The sequence below is a fragment of the Schistocerca cancellata genome, chromosome 1 (genome assembly GCF_023864275.1).
Source record: "Schistocerca cancellata isolate TAMUIC-IGC-003103 chromosome 1, iqSchCanc2.1, whole genome shotgun sequence".
NCBI lineage: Eukaryota > Metazoa > Arthropoda > Insecta > Orthoptera > Acrididae > Schistocerca > Schistocerca cancellata.
In genome coordinates this window covers 1011609872-1011632965 of record NC_064626.1, presented here as the reverse complement: position 1 = coordinate 1011632965, position 23094 = coordinate 1011609872, and the positions used below count along the sequence as shown (strand labels likewise).

At 37.8% G+C, this 23094-nt stretch overlaps 1 protein-coding gene across 1 annotated transcript in view; it reads right to left on the bottom strand.

The window, feature by feature from the left end:
- Positions 1-23094, bottom strand: part of LOC126089086 (sodium leak channel NALCN) — a 390881-nt gene that overhangs the window by 355972 nt on the left and 11815 nt on the right. The window contains exon 2 of the mRNA XM_049906884.1: positions 22820-22962. The gene's annotated coding sequence lies outside the window, so the exon portion shown is untranslated. The remainder of the gene's footprint in view (positions 1-22819; positions 22963-23094) is intronic.

The window sequence follows — 23094 nt, the reverse complement described above, 5'->3', positions numbered from 1 at the left end:
ACAGGAGATAAGAAAGATGGTATACTGTTATGACAAATGTCTGAACTGACATAAGAATTCCAGGATGGAATTATGACAATATTACACAAAGGATAGTTGCTACTCATCATTTAGCAGAGATGATGAGTCACAGACAGGGATAACAAAAAGATCTCCAGCAAGTAAGCTGACAGCCAAAAAAGTCACAAATATATCCACAGGAAAAGGAGACAAGTAAAAAGATTATGGGTGTGTTGGTGGACTAGAGGGCTTTGTAGTGCTGGAATGGGAACAGGGAATAAGCTAGGTGGGTAAAGGACGACAACTACTGAACGTTCAGGCCAGGAGGATTATGGGAATGTAGGATGTACTGTAAGAACAGTTTCCACTCGTGCAATTCAGAAATGCTGGTGTTGGTGGGAAGGAGCCAGATGGCACAGGCTGTGAAGCAGTCATTGAAATGAAGAGGGTCGTGTTCGGCAGTGTGCTCAGCAACTGGGTGTCCAGTTGCTTGTTGGCCATAGTTTGTTGGTGTTCATTCACGTAGATAGCCACCATGTTGAGCTTAGCTTGTAGATCACATGACTGGTTTCAAAGATAGCCATGCCTTTGACGGGATAAATGCTACTTGTGACCGGACTGCAGTAGGTCACGGGGGGAGGATGTATGGGACAGGTCTTGCACTTACGTCTATTACGAGCATATGAGCCATGAGACAAGGTGTTGGGAGCAGTAGTTGTGTAGGGGTGGACAATTATATTGTGTAGGTTCACTGTGTGGCAAAATACATCTGTGGGAAGGGTGGGAAGGATAGTGGGTAGGACATTCCTCATTTCAATGCACAACGAGAATAGCTGAAAACCTGGTGGAGGCTGTAATTAAATTGCATCAGTCCTGGGTGGTTTTGAATCATGAAGGGAATGCTCCTCTGTGGTAGGACAATAGGACTTCGGGAGGTGGTGGCTGACTGTAGAGACAAGGCTCGAGACATCTGTTTTCGTATAAGACTGAGAGGGTAAATATGGTCTGTGCAGGCCTCAGTGAGATCCTTGGTGTATTTCAAGAGGGACTGCTCGTCACTACAGATGTGATGGCCACAAGTAGCTAGGCTGCATGGAAAGGACCTCTTGGTATGGAATGTGTGGCAACTGTCGAAGTGAAGGTATTGCTGGTGGTTGGTAGGTTCGATGTGGATTGAGATAGTGATACAGCAATCTTTGATGTGAAGATTAACATCAAGGAAGGTGGCTTGATGGGTTGAGGAGGACCAGGTGAAGCAAATGGGGGAGAAGGTGTTGAGATTCTGGAGGAATGTTGACAGAGTGTCCTCACCCTAGATCCAGATCACGAAGATGTCATCAATGAATGTAAACCAGGTGAGGGGTTTAGGATTCTAGGTGACTAGTAAGGATTCCTCTAGATTGTCCATGAATAGGTCAGCATAGGATGGTACCATGCAGGTGCCCACAGCCATAGCCCAGATTTGTTTGTAGACAATGTCTTCACAGAAGTAACTGTGGGTAAGGGTATAGTTGGTAATGGCGATTAGGAAGGAGGTTGTAGGTTTGGAATCCACTGGGCTTTGGGGAAAGGTAGCGTTCAATAGCAATAAGGCCATGGACATTGAGGATGTTAGTGTACACGGAGGCAGCATCGACAGTGAGGAGCAAGCCACCATGTGGTACATGAATGGGAGCTGTGGAGAATCGGTGGAGGAAATGGTTGGTATTTTTTGTATAGGAGTGTAGGTTGCTGGTAATAGGCTGAATATATTTGTCTACAAGAGCAGAGATCGTCTTACAGCAACTATCCCTAAAATAATATTGTCACTGTTACTATACTAAAATATAGTCCATGCATGTATGTAATTTATGTGCATAAATACTATCTCATGTTCATATTGGTTTCATTTTTGGCCCTTATAGATACTGGAAAAAACTTCATATGCACAGCATTCCATGAACACCTGCTTCAGTTTTTTTCCAGCTTTCTGAAAGAATTTTACTGTGGGAAACTACAAAGCTGATTTTATAGTAACAATGTAGGTGTGATGGATCTTATGTTATATTTTGCTTTAAATTTCCGTCGATCCAAAGCAGTGCAACTACTTATAGAAATGATTTTTACGACAGGATGTAGTGGATATTCCAAATTAAATGATGTGAAGTGCTGAAGATGTAGCTCAATAAATTTTCTAAGTTCAAATAAATATATATACCTAAAAACAAAGATGATGTGACTTAACAAATGAAAGTGCTGGCAGGTCGACAGACACACAAACGAACACAAACATACACACAAAATTCAAGCTTTCGCAACAAACTGTTGCCTCATCAGGAAAGAGGGAAGGAGAGCGAAAGACGAAAGGATGTGGGTTTTAAGGGAGAGGGTAAGGAGTCATTCCAGTCCCGGGAGCGGAAAGACTTACCTTAGGGGGAAAAAAGGACGGGTATACACTCGCACACACACACACACATATCCATCCACACATATACAGACACAAGCAGACATATTTAAAGACTTTAAATATGTCTGCTTGTGTCTGTATATGTGTGGATGGATATGTGTGTGTGTGTGCGAGTGTATACCCGTCCTTTTTTCCCCCTAAGGTAAGTCTTTCCGCTCCTGGGACTGGAATGACTCCTTACCCTCTCCCTTAAAACCCACATCCTTTCGTCTTTCCCTCTCCTTCCCTCTTTCCTGATGAGGCAACAGTTTGTTGTGAAAGCTTGAATTTTGTGCGTATGTTTGTGTTCGTTTGTGTGTCTGTCGACCTGCCAGCACTTTCATTTGTTAAGTCACATCATCTTTGTTTTTAGGTATATTTTTCCTATGTGGAATGTTTCCTTCTATTATAACCAAATAAATATATATTTACATATAGTTAACTGATGTTCTGCTTTTAATGGAGATGCTAAAATGCTTTAAAAACTTGAAATGGAATTACAGCTGTTTGCAGTTTATTATTAATTACTTAACTGTTTAGACCCTATTTCTCTCCCATTTGCTCCTTCTCTACTTTTTCCTCTATTTTTTCCTCATTGTTACTCTTATTCTTCTACCTCCTATACATCACTCCTTGTAAAGACCATAAGGACAACATTAGTCCAATTAACCATGCACAGAGGCAACCAATTGATTATTCTTCCTGTGCTTCATATGCAATTGGAAGAGGAAGAAATTCTAACATGTATTACCATGCTAAAGGACCATTTGCTGTCCATTTCATTTCACAGTGGTTTTTAGAGTATGTATTTAGTTGCAGATCTGTACTACCCATCATTCAAATTGTTGCAAGGTTCTTATGTTTTGCTCTTGGTGGATGAAGAAACTTCTGGTTATTAAAGATAGAATTTGTGCCAGATAGTGCTCATGTTTATGTCTGCTACTTTCAGCTACATAGAAGTTTGAATCTCAAAGGAAGAGTGCTTTTTCTGCTCTTCTACTTGTCTATTGTTGCTGCAATTTTGAACTAAATTTGAAGTGCTTCTCAGAACAATGGTTTACAAATCTGAGTACAACAGAGTAGGCTGTTTAAACATACACATTCCACATTGAACAGATGAAGGAAGAAAAAAATGGTTTAAGTGGTTGAATTTCACAGAGCTTTTAAATTATCACATAATTTGGAAAGATTAGTGAGTTGCACCAATTTCTTGAAGCATCTTAAACCATACCATCATGGTGGAACTTAATCCAATATCAGCTAATTTCAACCCCATTTCTGCAGAGAAGCTTGAGAACTCAAATTAATTTAACAAGGTAAATGAGACTATGTTCACAACGAGTGTCAACATTTTCTACCAGAATCTGTAGCTATACACATGTATGAAGGAAGGGCGTAAGATGCTATCAATGGTGATTCACCTGAGAAGCTGGATGTTAAGTGCGGTAGTTTATTTGTTCATTCTATAATGAACAAGTTACATGAGCCTCAAGATATCATTCCCTCCCTCCATTTTCATATTTGTCCTCAGTAACTGAAGTGTAACATCACAGTTACCCTGGCACAAGTAATTACCTGCCTTTCTCTATTTGGGAAAGAATTTAAGTTTGATAACTGAGCTACTGAAGAAACTGCAATAAGGTGGGATTGTAAGGAGATGGGACCTGGATAAATTGAAAGAACAAGAGGTTGTTGAGAGTTCAGAGAGGGCATTAGGGACTGACTGACAAAAATGGGGGAAAGAAATACAGTAAATGGCTGCTGACTACGCAGCTATGTTTAAAACTTTAACAGTAGAAGAAGAATAGGTAGCTTTGAGAGATGAAATAATGAAGGTAGCAGAGGATCACTTAGGTAAAAAGACGAGGGCTAGTAGAAATTCTTGAATTACAGAGGAAATACTGATTTTAATTGATGAAAGGAGAAAATACAAAAATGCAGTAAATGAAGCAGGTGAAAAGAAATACAAACATCTCAAAAATGAGATCAACAGCAAGTGCAAAATGGCTAATTAGGGATGGCTAGAGGACAAATGTGAGGATGTAGAGGCATCTATCACTAGGGGTAAGATAGATACTGCCCACAGGAAAATTAAAGAGACCTTTGAAGAAAAGAGAACCACCTGTATGAATATTAAGAACTCAGATGGAAAACCAGTTCTCAGGAAAAAAGGGAAAGCAGACAGGTGGAAGGAGTATATAGGGGGTCTATGCAAAGGCGATGTACTTGAGGGCAATATTGTGATGGAAGAGGATGTAGATGAAAATGAAATGGGAAATATGATGTTGCGTGAGGAATTTGACAGAGCACTGAAAGATCTAAGTCAAAACAAGTCTCCGGGAGTAAACAACATTCCATTACGACTACTGAAATCCTTGGGAGAGCCAACCATGACAAAACTCTACCATCTGGTGAGCAAGGTGTATGAGACAGGCAAAATACCCTCAGACTTCAAGAAGTATATAGTGATTCCAATTCCAAAGAAATCAGGTGTTGACAGGTGTGAAAATTACCAAACTATCAGTTTCATAAGTCATGGCTGCAAAATACTAACACAAATTCTTTACAGACGAAATGAAAAACAGGTAGAAGCCGACGTCGGGGAAGATCAGTAGTTTGGATTCTGTAGAAATGTTGGAACATGCGAACCTACGTTTCTAGCTTTTTGTGGACTTAGAGAAAGCTTTTGAAAATCTTGACTGGAATACCTTCTTTCAAATCCTGAAGGCGGCAGGCGTCAAACGCAGGGAGCAAAAAGCTATTTACAATTTGTACAGAAACCAGAAGGCAGTTGTAAGAGTAGGGACATGAAAGGGAAGCAGTGGTTGGGAAGGGAGTGAGATGGTTGTAGCCTGAGACCCTTGCTGAATTTCTTCATTCTAAATGGTGTTAAAAACCTATTAGTTTCTGATTCTAAAGTCCTGTTAGCTTTTACTTTCTGTTGTTTTCTATTAGTCTTTCCATTCAGGAACAATTGATGAGCCTCTTGATTAGGTGTTACTGTGGCAGACTGTTTGGGACCATTTGGGTCTCCGTCAAGTTTTTTTAATAAGATTCCAGGCTATTTTGCTGCTATGTGTCATATCCATTCACTCCAGGGTCTCCATCCATCTACAGCTCGGCAAAATAAATGGACAGAGATCCTGGATAGGTGTGCTGTATACCACCATATCCTCCTTTTAGGAATATAAATTCTTTCCCCCGTCTCTTGTCAATTTTATTATGCCCCCCAAAAAATAAAAACTGGAGGTTCTCTAAAATATTTCTCTGTCTTGACAATGTCCTACACATCTGAGTACAATATATTTTACTTCTATATGTCTTGTGGCTAGTGGAAACTGTAGAAGCAAGGTCATGTGTATATTGGGAGGCGAGATGCACAAGCAATTTATAATAATGTTAATGCAGTTTTGTGGTGACGATGCCAGATGAACCTGTTGACACACTGTCTTAGTCAAACAACTCTTTTTTTTTTATTTGATAAGTGGAAGTGTGTTCCCTTCTGTTTCTTGTTAGACTGATACAATATTTTAATTTTTGATTCCCCAGCTATCACTTTTCCTTTTTCTAGGATGTCTATGAGTGCGACACCCTTTATATCCCTTAAAATTGTCACCACAAATTTTCTTTACGATGGCATTGTCTTAACCTTCTACAAGAGCATATTTATTGGAAGCAACCCATTTCTTCGACCATTGCTTAGTTTTTGGGTTTCAGTGATACGTCCAAATCTCACACTGGTAATGACAACTAGACCACAAAGGTCTTTGGAATTTCACTTAAACTGCTCCAAACACACCTATGAATATGACAGACGCACCCCCCTGTACTTATTGTGCACTTCAGCAGTTGCAGCACCTTGTGAAATATTACTTGCTTTTCTTGTCAACACACTTCTTATTGTCTTTGCTACTTCATGCAAATTTGTTAACAATAAGCAAGAGTCAAGGTGTTAACATTTTCAATGATTTATTTGGTAGTAACATCTGCTGGACATTCTGGAAAATCCTAATTAAAAACAGATGTTTGGGGCAATTTAAATTAACTGAGCCAATATCTATCTGTTCTCACTGACGGTGAAGAACCACAACAAAGAGCATCGAATTTTATTTTTATCTTATAACACATTTACCCAAAAGACTAGCAAATCCAAACTAACTATGGATCAGTGTCCTTTTTGTTTTAGCTTCATTTAACTGAGAAGACTGGAGGAGGAGCTACAGGTTAGATCATTTCCATAAAATAAATATGCTACACTGCAAAAAGTCTGTGGAAGATTTTGTATGCTAGGTAAAGGGAAAAGGGAGTGGAACAATTTAGCAAGAAAGATCTCAAATCTCTGGCCTGAGACACTACAGTGTTACACAAAAAGACTGAAACTAGGTGCACTGAAAGATTAAATGAAATACTGTTCATCATCATCACAAGTTGTTGTGCTCACTGCTGAGCATCATGACCCCATGAACCATGTGTCTCCATCCTGGACAGTTACCAGCTTCTCTTAGAGTCTGCTGAAGATGTAGACCAAAGATCTTTTTGATTTGATCAATTCATCTGTTCACTGCTCTTCCCCTCAGTTTCTTGCCCTTAATCTTCCCTTCCATGTTAATTTTCTATAGGTTTTCTCCATCTCTCTTCTCACAATATGGCCAAAGAACTTGAGAATTTTTTTACTGACATCAGAAGAAAGGCAGGTAGAGATACTGAGTTGCTCAATAATGGACACATTTGTCATTCTTTCAGGCCATTTTATGTACAGAATCCTGCGACAGCACCAAAGCTCAAATGCTTTGATGCACTGTTTGCCTCTGGCTTTAAGGGTCTATGTCTTCCAACTATAAAAGAACACGGAAAACGTGAGAGTTTCAACATGCTGGACCTTTTTGGTTTTCATTATTGCTCTGCTTTGCCAGATCTTGGCGTGTTTCTTCACAACCGCTCACCCTAGTGTGATCCATCTTCTTATCTCCTCTTGACAGCTTCTCCTGTCACGGACGGTTCACCCAAGATAAATGAAAGAATGGATGACTTTAATAGACCTGTGAGTTAAACCTGCACTTCTCAATCAATTATCATGAGTTTGGACTTGCTGAGATTGAGTTCCAATCCTTGTGATAGACTAATGTCCTTTACTTTTGTTAACAGCTCAGAAAGTTCCTCCTCACTGCTGGCTAAAAGCATGGTGTCATCAGCAAATTGACGGCTGTTAACATTTCTATCACCAATTGAGATGCCTTTAGTCCAACCATTAAAAGCATTCCTAATTACATGTTCTGCATAGATTGACACTTTTTGATACACTGAAGGAATCAGATGTGTCAGTATTTGCCTTCAAAGCTGTGATGTGATTTTGTATAGACTTCTGATAAGTGCTGTCAAATGTGGTGGGACACCAAACTCTGCAAGGACCTGCCACAAATTTTCCCAGACAACACAGTCAAATTCAATGAAGTTCCTGTAGTCAATGAAGTAGATGAAGATAGGAACATAGAAGTCTCATGATTTCTCAGTTATTAATAATAATAATAATAATAACAAATCATCCCAAAGGATGGTAACACCAATTTGTGTCTTCAAACATGGGTACTTATTGAACCACCTCATACTGGTCATGGAAAGTCTCCATTTATGTCAATGATAAAATAATGTAAGCATGAGAAAGCCATGCTCACTATGGTGTCCTGGATGCTACTGATAGAGTCATGTGTTTGCTCTGCAATGCCTGGAGGGTCAATATGTCTGCACTTTCTTCACAATTACATTGGATAAAACAATGAAGGATGCATTCTGATGATAAACTATTTTTTACCTTAAAAAGGGCAGCCTTTTCTTGGATAGAATGAATTCCTACACATATTTGAAAAGAGAAATTGTGGTAGGGGGAATGTGGGACTGTTAATATATAGAATGAGCTGTATGGAGAGACAGAGAACAGGTGTGCATGAAAATTAGAGGAAAACTGTCTTAAAGGAGTACATGAGCAATGATATTTGATATATAGGTAAGATAAATGAACACAAGGGAAAATAAAATACTTGCAAAGCATAAGCAATGAAGGCTAACTGAGAAGAGAAAAACTGAGTGGGAAGGAGGATGTAAGGTGACAATTGCAAAGAATGGACAAGAAACAGCCAGGGTGGTTAAGAACAGCTCAGCTGAGTGAGGAACAAAGTATAAATAATATACAGATAATACACTGTTAAAATATACAGATAAATAAAATGGCAACTCTTTAACAATAAGTATATCAACTGTAAACATACTGCAGATACAAGAATGTGAAAGAAAAAAAGGTGTCCAATGGAATAAGACAAATACTAAAGAGAAGGCAAGAATTTCAAGCAAATGGTAACAGTGACACGAAATAATAAGCTGAATTAAATACAACAGTGTGGAAATGTCTTCAAGAGAATGTGTAAAGATAAACTGAAAATTTGATAAGAGTAACACCTGGAAAAAATAAGACAATGAAGAAAACAAAATGGAAACTTATGTCAGTAAATGTCACATTACATCAGTTGAGATGGCACAGTAACTAACAAGAGAAGGAAATACACAAACATTCAAAGCACCCTTTAAATGGATGGATGCATAAAGAGACGAACTGAAAACACAGATAGTTAGTAATGAAGATGACATTCTGGAAGTAATGAAGAATGTTGTTTTAAAACATATGAAAAGCAGAGAAGTGCATGGAAAGGATAGCAGCTACAGAAAATATTAAAGCACAAGGAAATGCTAAATGAATGGAACTTATTCTCTCCAGAGGTAGATACTTGCAGTACCTAAAACTGGAACTATTTTGTTATTTTTATTTATACGTACTTTCTCACCTCCCAGAACAATTTGTTGGAAACTTTAGGTCTGATAACAAATATCTTAAAAATTTATTTGTCAGTCTCTCCTCAAACAACCAAAACAGTTGTCCATAAACTTTTAGACTTCTGTTTATGATTGACTGAATTAATCTTTCATTTTCTTGGTACAGTTCTTCCCTGCTACATAATCTACACTGCCATATCCACAGTAGCCTGATTCTGGCTGAATGCAGAAACGGAGGGAGCGTCAGGTGGGAGAGTCGCCTGTGGAAGCTTAAATCAGTGTAATGGTATGGAGAATGAAATGCAACAGACAGACTACGGACAAGATAACAAACAAGAACAAGGATAAACAACTTTATAACAATAAGGCATTATGCAAAGAAGTCACCACAATTATGAAAATAAAATCAGAGCAGTGGAGAGACAAATCCAAGACACAACCAGAGAGAGTAACCAGGTGACATGTGAGGTAGGTATCCAGCAATTCTAGTACAGCGAAGATCAATCCATAGGAATCAAGTGTAAGCACTGAACTGCTGGTTGTGCACTGTCTGGCTGCCTAAATACCGGCTGTGAGGAACAGTATTGGCCAGTGCATCCACATGGCGAGATGGTGGCATGCTTGTCATGTGAGCACAGCATGGCCACAGTGGCCTCTATTGGCTATCAAAGACCATCTCCTCTGGTGGGCATTTGACCTCTGTGACACCATATACCAGATATACCATTCAGTCTTTTGAACCAATCATCTTGCAGAGGATATTTCTCTCAAATTTCTGTTTTTCTTAGTCATGACAATTCTGGCATTCACTAGTTTCTTCACTATATTTCCATGTTTTAGTTAACCCTGAGATGGTTCTTCCTGTGTGTAAAGGATGTATTGTGCAAAAGAATCAGTGGGCATCTTCTCTTGCCTGGTGTTGTTGGTATCTCTTTCCCTAATTTCAGTTGCTAGGTTGCAAGATTGATAGCAAATGCAAAGCAGCTGAACTACATGCTGCGCTTGGATCCCGCAATGCATACTTGACTGAGCAGCTCCTTCCTGTATAATTCTTTTTCACACTGATTGATGATCTTTAAAATACAGCTGATGAGATCCAGAGGCAGCTTACCTCCCTGATTGACCCTGGTCCCAATAACAAGGTTCTTTAAGAGCTTCACTACAAATTTTATCTGTGAATGGGCCACTGTTACTATCTGCTGGGTAATTTACACTGTTTTGGTGTCCACTCTGAATCCTATCAGTATGTCAAACAGAACTTTCATTTAAACTGTTTTTGAATTGTAAACATTTTTATGGCCATAAAAATTACCACCAGTTTTTTGCAGAAATAATTATCCAGTATTCTCTTCATGTTTTAGATCTGCTTCACAAATGTTCCTCCTGTTTTGAAGCCTATTTGATCCTCCCCAAACTGATAATCTATTTGCTCTACCAGTTCCATCTGAAGTGTTTTGGACATTACTTTATTTCTTATGACAATGATTGAAATGTTGTGATAGTAAATGGGCTCCGATCTATCATCTTACTTAGATATAGGATAAATCAGAGCAGTTGTCTGGTGACCATAAATCACTTCACATTCACAGGTCTCTTCCGTTCCTTGCTTTTAAGCTGCAATTGTGATTGAACCACCACTTTTCACCAACTCTGCTGTAACAGCTTTCCCTAAGGCTTTATTATTCTTTGGTTCTGCAACTATTTAATACAGTTATCTTTCATCTAGTGGGACTGAATCTAGTTCTGGTCTTATTCTTGGTCATTTATCAGCTTCTTTAGAAATTAAAAATTTCTTGAAGTAACTGGTGAAGGTCTCACAATTTTCTTCTTTGTTCACTGCCAGCTTTTTCTCCTCCTCTCTTTGAAAACTCAGGCATGGTGGTTGATGCTCATTTAAGTGCTATTTTGCAGTCTTGCAGAAAGTTGTTTTATTGTTCTCCTTAAATTATTTGTCAATTCCTTAAAATTCTTGGAGATGCAATTTCTTTTGGATTGCCGTAAGATCTTAACTGTCTTTTTGTCCTAAATTTTTCTCCTCCTTTTTGCAAACATTACTTTAATACGTCACATACAAACGTTTATGGGCTTCTGCTCTATTGTCAATTAGCTCATTCACCACCAGTATATGAGTGTTTACTGTAATGATGCAATTTCCTTGACTGTAGTAGGCAATTTTTCCAGATTATACTTCCAGATTTCCATTTTTCTTTTTTATAATGGCCTTTGAAACTCCTTTCTTTTTTCTTGCAGCTTTATCAGGGTTTAACTTTAATATCCTTGTCAGATGCAGCCTTTTTTTGTTTGTTTTATTTAATGGAATAGACCTGAATTTTGTGTGTGTCAAGAAGTATCCTAGTCTACATAAGTATTTTCTGAACTACTATGGTCACACTTTCTCTGGAGTTTCATGCTGAGAAGGCGGTGTGGTCCAGCTGACATTTATTGGGGCCTTGGGTGCCCATCACCATATTTTCTTTTTTGTGGAAAGTTCCTTGAAGAAAGTGAACACAAGTTTAAGGTCAAAGGCTCCACACAGTTATGGGAGTCTTTTACTATTTGTTTTTGTTCTGTGATGAGTGTGAAAAAGCTAACTATTTTTCAAAACTGTCATTCTCTTCTAATTCATATGTTGAAACCACCATTAGCAGTTTTACTATGTTGCTTCGAGTTTCTACTGTTGACTCTAAATGATCCCCGACACACAATGCTTCCACCTTCTTGAGATTTCTTTAGTTGTCTATCTTTAAGGAATCATTTATGTTGAATAATGTACATCTTTTGTTTGCACATTTCAGTGTCTGAGTAGAACGGACAGCTTTTCAGAAGGAGAACTGAAGTTAATTCCAGGGTCAGTTCCTTGCTTATTGGTACGGAACACTGTGAAAAGTTGCTGCAAATTTCTTCTGGCTTATGGTCCAGGTTTTCTTCTGTAGATTCTGTAGTTTTCTGTCAAATATTTCTGTCATGACATCATTGTTAAGATATTCTGCTTTTCCATTAAATACAGAGTTCATTTCAGTTTTCTTGTCTATAGTACAGTCTGTAGGTTGATAGTTTTAAAATAATGACACTTCATGATGCACTCCATCTGGTGACAATCATTGCCATGGCTGTTTTTAATTCATCATTGATCTGGCTACTACATGGCTCTGATTCCTTCTTGCATGCTGGTACAGAAATCAAAATCCTGCGCTTGCCATCTGCAGTGATGGTCGATTTTCAAAACTTGACACCATATGAGGTAGTTCTTTACAAAAGTATTACCTTCATGCCTGCTGGCAGAGACACATATCCATTATTAGAATTATGCCTGTGAGCCACAGAAGTTCTTCCGCATCTCAGCAATCGGCAAACTTCCTTTTCTTCTGATACAGCCATTAACTGCATTTTCCTTTGCCTCGGTCAAACTGCAGCTGTTTATTCTGGTAGACCTTATTCACACATGCCCTCTATATCTAAAACAGCTCCCCCCCCCCTCCCCCCCGCACTCCCCTCCCCCCTCCATCATCAATCATTGGAAGGTACTGTTTAAATGCTGAGGGCCTTCAGCCCTGTGTCTCCCACAGAGTTGTGTCTTGCCATTAGTACAGAGCAGGACACCCGTACAAGCTGACTGGACATAGGAATAATGTTTCAATTACTCTACTCTGTAAGAAAGGACACAGACAGGACATAAAAAAATTGTAGACCTGCCAGCCTTCTCTTCATAAACTCCAAGATATTCACTACAGTTATCATCAACAGGGAAGTAAACAAATAAATCAGGAAAAAGTTCGGAATGGGAGACATAATTTTGGCTATAATGTAAATGATATGGGACATGACAGGAACTTGTAACCAGGTGTATGAATTGTAATAAGGAAGTTTGCTACTGGTTTCCAAGAAATAAGAGAAGTCTAAGACTAAGATTATGATCTAATTAATCTACCCTATTTATCCAAGCAGGGAAAGGAGACCCACAGGTTACTGTGGAATCTGAACCATGTGTCACTCCTGGCAACTCCCCATATTGTTGAAAGGTGAAGACTAGCAGGCTGAAAATTTCTGTGGGCTGACAGGGATTTGGCCCAGTGATCTCTCTGCTTCCATGCATGTGCTGCATCACTAGACCATAGGCCCGACCAAAATTTAATTGACAATGGACAGATGATATTAGAAAATACAGGAAACCCATGGAAAAGTTTACAAGAGGCCTTCACCCTGTAGTGAATGTCAAATGGCTGCTGCTGCTGCTGATGATGATGATGATGAGGCTGATGATGTAAATGATTATGGTGACTTGTAATGAGTAAAAGTGGCCAGAAAGAAACAATCACTTCATGTTTTTTGAGCTGCATGATAGGTCTTGCAGTGAAATGAAGTCTCATTTAATTTCAGAATATGCAGAAAAACAGTAAACTCAGAAGGGACATAATCAAAGTCAGAAAAACATACAGTTCCACATTGCAAAAACATACTGAATGTGCTCAATATACAGGTGCTACTTCTTCATCTCTTATGTTCTTATGCCACAGATTATAGCTCTACAATGGAATTCACTTTTAAGCTTTACTCCATTCTATATATAAGTCATTCTATTGTTATTCTGTTTCTCTCAGATTTTCTGACCCAGTTTATAAACATACCATTTCCTGAATGAATCTTTCACTCTGTAGTGAACAGAGCACAGTTTCAAAACTTCCTGTCAGATTAAAACTGTGAGCTGGACCGGGACACAAACACTAAATCTTGACAATCGCAAGAAATACTTTTGATGGTTGTGTTATTCAGGCAATATGCATGACCTATCCTCAGAGTTACAATTCTACCAGTACTTGTCACCCATTTTTCAAACTTCACAGGAGCTTTCCTGCATACTTATCTCATCTAGCACTCATGGAAGAAATATCAACTATATAGTAAAGGACAGATTGCTACTTACCACAAAGAAGATATGTCCAGTTGCAGACAGGTACAATTAAAAGACACTCACAAGTAGCTTTTGGCCACAGCCTTTGTCAGTAAAAAAGACAAAGACACACACACACACACACACACACACACACACACACACACACACAAGCAAGCACACCTCATACACACATGACCGCGAACTCCAGCATTCGGGCCTGAGATGCTGGAGATGGCGGTCATGTGTGCACGTGGTGTGCTCGCTTAAGCTACATGTGAGTATCGTTTAATTGTGCGTCTGCAATAATTTGACGTGTCTTCTTTATGGCAAGTAGCAATCCGTCTTTTCCTACATTGTTGATATTCCTACCTGGAGTTTATGTTGTTTGACTCATGGATGTTGCAGAAGAATGGCTACACGATGGTCTCCTGATTGCTTCCAGAATGAATCTTTCATTCCACAGCAAAGAGTATGCAATTTTGAAACATTCTGACACATTATAAACATGTCCCAGACCAGATAAGAGCAGTGCTTACAAATTCCAAAGTTTTGGATTCATGTTCTGTTTAATCTGCTCTTTCAACACATCTCTTCTTACTACTGAACAGCAAATACTGGGAATAAACACAGTTTTTCAAAATTCCTACACCACAGAAGACATAGTAAATGATCCAGAATTTAAATCAAACACAATAACGTGAATAACTTGGAAGTTGATATCTCCAGTGTACCAAAGCAGCTTATATCAGTCAATAAAGGCAAGTCCTCCAGTCAAGATTGTATACCAATTAAGTTTCTTTCAGAGTATGCTGATACAATAACTCCAAACTTCACACTGATGAAAGATCTATATCTAAAAACTGGGAAGGTGCACAAGCCACATCAATCCCAAGAAAGCTAACAGCAGTAATCCATTGAATAACAGACCCTTATCACAGACATCAATTTGCAGTAGCATTTTGGAACATATATTGTTCAAACATTATGAATTACCTTGAAGAAAATGATATATTGACAAATAGTCAGCATCGTCAGAAAATATGGTTCTTGTGAAACACAACTAGCTCTTTATTCGCAAGAAGTAATGAATGCTATTGACGTGTGGTCTAAAAATGATTTCACATTTCTAGATTTCTAGATGGCTTTTGGCACTGTTCCTCACAAGCAATTTCTAATCAGACTGCACATCTATGGAGTACTGTCTCAGTTGTGCAACTGGAGTCATAATTACCTGTCAGAAAGGTCGCAGTTTGTAGTTACTGATGGAAAGTCATTGAGTAAAGGATGATTGATATCTGGCATTCCTCAAGGAAGTGTTATAGGCCTTCTGCTGTTACTAACCTATATAAACAATTTAGGAGACAATCTGAGCAGCCCTCGTAGATTGTTTGCAGATGAACTGTCATTTACCATCTCATCAAGTCATAAGAAGATCAAAGCCAGCCAATTCCAAAATGATTTATACAACACATCTGTACAGAGGGAAAAGTGGTAAATTGGCTCTAAATAATGACAAGTGTGAAGTCACCCACATGATTACTAAAAGAAATCTGCTAAATTTTGCTTACATGATGAATCACACAGACCTACAGCCTATCAATTCAATTAAATACTTAGGTAAGTGATGAATAACTTAAAATTGGAATGATCACAGAGATAATGTTGCATGAAAAGAGAACCAAAAAATGCATTTTATTGGCAGAACACTTACAAGATGCAACAGATCTACTAACGAGACTGCCTACACTATACTTGTCCATCCCCTTCTAGAGTATTGGAAAGCAGTACGGGATCTGCATCAAATAGGATTAATGGAAGACGTCAAAAATGTTCACAGAAGGGCACCCCATTTTGTATTATTGTGAAACAGGGGAGAGAGTGTCATGGATATGATACACGAGTTGGGATGTCAATCATTAAAATAAAGGCGTTTTTCATTCCGGAAAGATCTCTTCATGAAATTTCAATCACCAAGTTTCTCCTCTGAATGCGAAAATATTTTGTTGGCACCCACCTACATAAGGAGAAAAGATCATTGTCATAAAATGACAGAGATCAGAGCTCACATGGAAACATTTAAGTGTTCATTTTTCCAAGGCACTGTTCAAGATGTTCAAAAGCAGAAAGGTACAGAAACAGCTTGAAAGTGGTTCGATAAAACCTCTGCTAGGTGCTTTATTGTAGTTGCAGAATAGTCCTGTAGGTGTAAATGTATGATGCTTTTTGTAGCTCCCTTTATTCAATTTCATTTAGTCTTTATCTGTCTTACCACTAGTCACCTTTCACCACAGATCTTACAGTTTGAGATAACTCTTGTGCATGATCAGATGATGTGCTTTATATGGACTAGTGCCAAACTTGATATTGCATTACGACTCCTGCCAATCTTGATATTGCATTAAGAGTAATTATTTTTGAATAAACTGTTTCATTATGCTGTTTATTATAATAGTCATTATTTTGTTAATAATTTTCCATACAATCAAATGTTGCTGTCATGTCTTACATTAACCTTATTCTCCTTGAAAACTGATATGAGAAATTCAATACTTTTAGTCTTACGGTAGCTCCTAATCGAAGAACTAAATAACAGCAAATAAATCATTTTGTCCCAATAAAAAGACAGTGTGGAATTTTATAATAATTAAAAATAATAAGGTACAGGCCTTGCTCATCAAACTGAAAGGTGGAATGCACATGAAAGAAAAGTAAGAGGCTCTATCTACCAACATAAAAGACTGAAGTCACAAATCAAGTGATGTTTTGAACTAAATGCCTTTCTTTAATAGGCTTGTTCTCATAGTGGAAGCAGGATGTTAGTACAGTTTCCAATTTTTCTCCCTCCACAATGCCCTGTCACTTTATTCACACTTTCCTCTCTGCTTCAGAGGCAGACATTTGGAATCAGAAACCTTAAGATTTAACAACTTTTTTTATTTCTTGCTGTTATGCTGCTGTCACATTTTATGGGAATAATTAAAACTTTTATTTAATATTATTTTATTTTTGATTACTGTTTTAAAAAAATAAATGTCCTTTGCTTTCCCACTCCACCTATGGATGGAGTGTACCCACTTGTCCTAAGAGATGATTATTTGTGTTTGTGTATGTGTATTCTTTTAAGTCTCATTAAAAATAAAGGTACTCAGTGGGTTGCACAATTTCACAAACACATTTCTTCTTATTTCACAGTCATTCTCTACACAATATTTCAACTCCTGTTCTCAACCATTAAAAATGTTTCATGAGTATTCAAGCACAATGCGCAGTAATCAAAACCTATAATGTTGTATAATTTTCATCCTGCTTTGTATTTTTCATTGACATGTAAATTTAAAGTGACAAGCCTGAATTTTGAAAATATTTGAAGTTACATAGAATAAGAATTTTATTACCCGTTCAGTCAGAGTTGTTCATCAATAGATTTAAAGCATTCTACTTATACTATATTCATCTCGGTGTGCTCTGTACACTAAAATAAGTGATTTTTCAATGCCAGTGAGTCAAATCATGTACCCACCTTGAATTTTCATTGGTTTAACATACAAACGCACACACAAACAGAGAAAAAGAAGATAATAAAATGTACATGCAGAAAGGGATTGAAGTGCAGAGGACTAGTGCAGATAATAAAACTTATGTTCATAAATATCATTTTGTATTACTATTCTGAAACACAGGACAACTGTTTAAATGCAGAGCCAAGCTCTGTGTATCAGCAGTTCTTTATTGCAGAAACTAAAATTTTGCAATAAAATGAAAAATCTGATAATGAGTGTCCTGAAACTCTCCTGATCCAAGCATTTGCATTCGTTAAGAACAAACACACACAGTTAACACTTATCCAGCTACTTGCCTGCTGCACAATTGCTATGAGACGTGAATACAGCTGTCAGCATATTTGTTGTGTGACAACTGCTATACTCTGCCTGCAACTTTCTCAGACACTATTTCATCAGCGAGAATGACTAGAACCTACAGTAACAAAAAGTATGTGAGAAGTGCACAAAATTATTTCCGAAAAAGACCAATGAATAAAAGTTCAGAGATATGGGAGACTTTTATAGTTGAGACAATATCTTTAAAGTTGAAGAAAAACTGTACAAACTAATTATGATGTTGCAGTCTTACTAGATGGGTACATTTCTTTTTTAACAATAATTGTAAATGTTGGTTTGTCCCGAGATTCTGAAGCTCCAAAAAAATTTTTTTTTTCCAAATGCTGCAAAGTTATTTTATGTTGTATGTATTTTTATACAGTACATTTGACATAAAAAACTGCAACACATTTTACACTTTTAAATGCAGCAGACCTTTCCCTAGATGATTTACCCCCCTCCCTCCCCTCTACACACACACACACACACACACACACACACACACACACACACACACACACACACACACTACGCTGAAACTCTTACTCCTTTTACACTCAGTTCACTATCTAGTACCCTACCATTTCTAACTGAATCTTACTGTTCAACTTAGCAGTTTGTTGAATTCTCATCTTTAGTTCTGCTGTCTGTTAAGTAATTGAAGGGCCAGGATTCCCGCTTCCTGTTTGATTCAACAGCGGCTGAGATCAAGACAAAAACTGAACAATCAAAACACAGATGTCAAACAATAAGGGCGTAGCAATGGCATGCTGGGCATAATGATTGCAAACTGAGTGTGCCACCAGGTTGTTAACTTCTAGCATAATGCATTTTCTGCCTCTGCAGCTAACAACAGAAATGGTGGAGGAAGATCAAAGCTATAAAGTGAGAGCTCATCAGCCTCCCACTGGCAGTCTATCAGTGTGCGTGTGTTGACAGTTCTTTCTCTTGTTGAAATATTAAGTATGTCAGTAAAATATTCTGGCAGCAATTTGCCCAAGAACTCCTCATATTTTTTATTAGCAGCATATACTCAACTGGAAATTAATATAAACTTTGTCTGATATCTTATGAAAAATGAACTTTTTTTAACAAAAGTGAGAATTAGACATATGGGCCAACTCATATTGAACAGATCCATGGAAGTAAGTATTATTTTTTTTCTAAAATAAATTGTATCAAAACTATTGTTCTTAAATGTTGCATGGGAAGGTGACTTGAAGATCTGATTTCCTCATTTAAGAGGAAATAATATTACATGCCTACATGGTGAAATGTTAAAACTGCATTGAAAACAGAGGAGCAGATACAAAAGGCAGCATGGATATGTCATGAAATTGTGTTTGGTATTGGTTTAGTAACACATCTTTTGTGAACACATGTGGGAGATATTTTAACAACTGTGTCTTGCATTGGTACTCAGAAAGCCAGTAGTGAAGTTCTGATGTGCCAGTAATGAAACCACACACAACCATGAACTAAACACCTTTAATTATCAATTTATTTCTTATTAGCTTGTCGAATCAAATATTTCTGTCAAGTGACAATTCAATAATTTTAACATGCCACTGCATTTATACATAATACTTTTCACACAATAATTATTGATTCCTTATCCAAGAAGTGTGTTCAGAACCACCCCCCGCTCTCTCTCTCTCTCTCTCTCTCTCTCTCTCTCTCTCTCTCTCTCTCTCTCTCTCTCTCTCTCACACACACACACACACACACACACACACACACACACACCACACATGCACACACGCGTCTCCCCACTCCCTCCCCATGCACACACACATGGCTGCAGTCAATTGTGAAGGTAGGAACTCTCCCTGCAGCATATCCTTCAGTCCCGTATCCTCCCTGTCCTCAACCTTCATTAGTCCCCATCCTCCACCTGCTTCTGCCCCTTCAGCCCTACACACTCATTCCACCATGCCAGCAGCAAACCTGCACAGTCCTTTCTCCTTCTGCTTTCTCCCCTCCCCCAAGCACAGCCTCCAGATGCTGCACCTTTCAGTCCATTACCTGCCCTACCCCGTCCCTGTGTGCTCCCACAAGCAATGGTAACATCGTCTCCCAGCCCTTCCCAGCTATCCCTCTCCCCTTCTGGTCCACACCTCTTCTGAACCCCCACTACCTACCCCACCCAAGATTGCTGCTCCCTCAGGCACAGTTGCAGTTGGATCTCTGTGCCTGGAGATGAAAGTGGCCGTGTGAGTATGAGTGTGAGTGTGTGTGTGTGTGTGTGTGTGTGTGTGTGTGTGTGTGTATCTGTTACACATGTGTGGAATGTGCATTTTGTATAGTCCAATAATTAAATAATGTCTAGCAGTCTTTATTCACTGCACTTGTCTGCTACTCAATGCCTTCTCTATGCGATGAGTAGCAATCTAGCCTTTTTATATTTTTGTTATTCCATCCTAAATTTTCCTTTGTGTAAACTGTAATCTTCTCTTTTATGTAAGTAGTGTTAAGATGATGACATCTCTGAGGAAATCAGCACTTAATGGAATCTGTGGGACCACTAAAACTCAATGAATTTTTTCTCAGTAACACACTGCAGTCACAATTATAATTTATTTCTGTGTGGTCTAGCAGTTTATACTTACTTTTTATTTAAATCTAAATTTTTCAAAACTCTCTAGAACAGCTCTAAGCATGTGGGAGATATCTGTAGGTGGAAGACTTCTTCCCCAAATAACTTCTCTACAGGGTACAGAAATGCATTTTTGCCTCTCCTTCTAGTATACCTGGTGGAACAGATACTCTAATGGCACTTGTAGGTTTATAATTATGAGATTATGAATATTAACAACTGCTTTCAAATCTATTTAATGCTCATCATTGTTGGATACCATATAATTGTGGACCTTTGCTCCATACCAAAGACATCTTCACAGCCACCCAATTTATGAACACAGTTTCAAAAATAAAACACATTAAACAGTCAAGCAAGTACAATATCAATAGTGTTTCCTTGTTTTTCACTAATTTTCAGATGGTTCTAACCACATAACTTCATAACCGCTGTTTGTTTTATTGCAACTACACAGTTTTTGAATTTCTGCAGTACACTGTCTGATCACAGTAAATCAAAAGCTAGAATTTATTATCTGAATGTAAAACACAGAACAAGGTATCTGTAAACATCAAATCATAACCTACAAGGGAAAAGGGCGTAAAATATATGCCACATACTGCACCACAATTACTGAAAGCATCTCCTACAAACTAACTATCAACACTTCTCCAGATGATGGGACACTGAAAAACATCTGACAAGAAAAGTATTATCATTTGACAAATAAACCAGAAAATGAGCTGTTAGTGTAGTTCATAAATGATAAATTCTTCAACCAGAATGGTAAATTCTTTGCATAGGAGACTAGAAAAATATTCAAGTTCAGATGTATTTTAAATTTATAATGTTTTAAATTATTTTCTTTGTGACTTTTAGTACCTTTCTTATATAATTCACAAATGGGATTTGCATTTGGAGGGTTGAAATTTCCCTCTTATTGCAGTATTTGTCTCACACCCTTCAACAACGTTACTAGTGCATTACGTGTTGTTTACTTTCTTAGGTGTTAGTACATGGCAAAAGATGAAAATGAAAATAAAGTGTTTCAAAAATATGTTGTTCACAGAGGGAGAGTCAGCATCAGATTTGCTAGAGAGCTGTTGAACAATAATGTTAAAGAGTGATCAGCTCCTAAAATGCTGACCTACACATTATTGGTTAACTGATTGAATGTGTTGATTATATGGCTATTGCGCTCACGTAACTCATACCAGCTGATCACCTTTGCTTGAATAAGAAGTATTCTAATGGATCTGAAATACATATCATCATGATAAAATTGTAGTAACAGTGCCTTCAACACCAAACAAGAATGACTCATAAAAGATTTCTTGCAAACAGTACACAAAAAGTTGTTTGACAGAAGCAAGCTGAAGTCAATTATATTCACGCAGATGCACTAAAATTAGAAGAAAATTCCAAATTTTATGCACTAATAATTCTGCAACTTGATGACAGGCCTTGAGTAAATAGTGACTGACAGCTGCAAGCATCAGCTCATTTGAGTTATGTTGTACTATTAATGTGCCAACAACAAATCATCAAAGTGAATTTATACCTTGCACCTCCAGGTGGGATGTAAATTAACATCACCAGAGAAGTCATGAAGATTTTAATACAGCAGGACAATATAAGATAGCAGAAAACAATACAGCAAAGACTAAAGTATAGAGCAATGATTCACAGCCATATCTTTAAAATGGATCCAGTATTAACACTGATGCCATTGTGATAGAACCAGAAACCACGTGTATTAAAAGACTTTTTGGATGGGCTACTTCATTTTTAATGTCAAATTGCTGACTTCCTTGTAACTAAAATACTGAATGTATGAAACAAAATGACTTTATTCCATGACTTCATCATCAAAAACATCAGTTTTGTTTGCATTTTTGAAAAATCCGAAAATTTTAAAATAATGTTTCTACTGAAATGCCACAAAAAGCTGCACTAAGTCTAACTTTTCTGAAACAGCAAAAGTTTCTAGTCACAGATTAAAACATAAATGAATATCTGAAGCTAGCAGTAAGTGATTCTTACAACCAAATAATCTAGTACATTATAAGCTTACAAAAAAGTGGTAGAATACATTACACAAATCAAGTTTGAAAGTTATGGTACATTTCACAGCAAGTACATACTGCTTCATATATACAATTACCCTGCAGTGCCAACTACTTTAACAAAACATACATATGATCCCATACTTCATTTTGACTGACCTGGACTTACGACAGCTATTGGATGGAATAATAGCTGACGTGGAAAAGCCGATGTTGACGCCAACTTTAACAGTTCATTTCACAACAGGGCCAAATAAAAATTATCACTTTCTTCTGCAGGGTGTAGATGAGCCGGGTGTCACCTGTAAACAACAATCAATACATTGACGTGCTTCCTGATAACTTCACATGTGTTTCCACATATGTACAACGCCACAATGAAATTGTTTTGAATGTACCTCTACTCAGTCACCGTTACCATTATTAGAAACCAC